This window comes from Cebus imitator, unplaced genomic scaffold (assembly GCF_001604975.1).
Source record: "Cebus imitator isolate Cc_AM_T3 unplaced genomic scaffold, Cebus_imitator-1.0 Scaffold178, whole genome shotgun sequence".
Lineage (NCBI taxonomy): Eukaryota > Metazoa > Chordata > Mammalia > Primates > Cebidae > Cebus > Cebus imitator.
The window spans coordinates 3,442,354-3,444,071 of record NW_016107493.1 but is presented as its reverse complement, the minus strand read 5'-3'; the positions used below and the strand labels follow the sequence as shown (position 1 = coordinate 3,444,071).

The following is a 1,718-nucleotide window of genomic DNA, read 5'->3' as shown; positions in this document are numbered from 1 at the left end:
GGAAGTATTCTTTTTTTGTCCTGCCAGACACCATTGTTAGGCTATACTGCTTCCCACCCCATATGAGTGGTTCTAAGCCTTGGTGCCCCCTGCCCCCTGCCCCAAGTCCAACTCAGTGATTTGAAGAGCCTTGGTTTTATGTTAAGGGCGTTGCCTACCCCAAACCTTTTCAGAGTAGTTACCTAGGACCCTCTATACATACATTTTTAGGAAGTGCCATAATTCATTCTGATAATACAGCCAGGGATAACTCCTATAGATTGGTGTCCCAATTTAATTATGTATGTCCATCAAACTACTGATTGAATTTTTTTTTCCCTCTCCCCCCCCCCCAAGATGGAGTCTTGCTCTGTCACCCAGGGTGGATCCCAGGTGACAATGGCACGATCTCAGCTCACCGCAACTTCTGCCTCCTGGGTTCAAGCAATTCTCCTGAATAGCTGGGACTATAGACATGTGCCACCATGCCCAGCTGTGTTTTCTATTTTTAATAGAGAAGGGGTTTGACTGTGTTGGCCAGGCTGATCTCGAACTCCTGACCTCATGATCTGCCCACCTTAGCCTCCCAAAGTGCTGGGATTACAGGCATGAGCCCCCAGCTCCAGCCATGAAATTTCTTTAGTATAGAATATTCTTCCGTTACCTTTTTTTCAGTTTCCTGTTTGTTGTTATTGTTCTTCCTCTTCCTAAGGTGGCAAAGCATTTTTGAGGAGGCTTCCTACTATTGGTTGGTAAGGACATGAGAAGTAGAGCTCTTTTTCTTTTTCTTCCTGAGACCGGGGTATTGTTCTGTTTTCCAGGCTGGAGTGCAGTGGTGCAATCTTAGTTCACTGCAACCTCTGCCTCCTAGGTTCAAGCAGTTCTCCCACCTCAGCCTTTCAAAAAGCTAGGATTGGCCAAGGCGGGCGGATTGCGAGGTCAAGAGATCGAGACCATCCTGGCCAACATGGTGAAACCCTGGCTCCACTAAAAATACTAAAATTAGCTGGACATGGTGGCGCGTGCCTGTAGTCCCTGCTACTCAGGACGCTGAGGCAGGAGAATTGTTTGAACCCAGGAGGCGGAGATTGCAGTCAGCTGAGATTGTGCCACTGCACTCCAGCCTGGCACCTGGCGACAGAGCAAGACTCTGTCTAAAAAAAAAAAACGCTGGGATAACAGGCACATGCCACCATGCCTAATTTTCGTATTTTTAGTAGAGACTGGGTTTCATCAAGTTGGCCAGGCTGATCTTGAACTTCTGACCTCAAGTGATCTGCCCACTTAGGCCTCCCAAAGTGCTGGGATTACAGGCATGAGCCCCTAGAGCTCTACTTTGCCCCTGCTGTAACCTAACACTCCTGCCAACCTGGACTAAAAGAACATTTGAGATAATGTATAACTGTGACAGGTACCATATAGGAAGAAGTTGTTTAGCTGAAGGACCAAAAAATAACTCATGTGAATGCATAGTTTGATGAAATTTGTGGCTGAGTACAGTGGCTCACGCCTGTTGTTCCAGTACTTTGGGAGGCTGAGGTGGGTGGATAGCCTGAGGTCAGGAGTTAAAGACCAGCCTGACCAACACAAAGAAACCCCATCTCTACAAAAAATAGAAAAAATTAGGGCCGGGCGCGGTGGCTCAAGCCTGTAATCCCAGCACTTTGGGAGGCCGAGGTGGGTGGATCACGAGGTCAAGAGATCGAGACCATCCTGGTCAACATGGTGAAACCCCGTCT

At 47.8% G+C, this 1,718-nt stretch overlaps 1 protein-coding gene across 2 annotated transcripts in view; it reads left to right on the top strand.

Annotated features, from left to right (window-relative positions):
• The window catches only part of CLK1 (CDC like kinase 1), an 18,638-nt gene that overhangs the window by 11,770 nt on the left and 5,150 nt on the right, over positions 1–1,718 (top strand). The window lies entirely within an intron of this gene.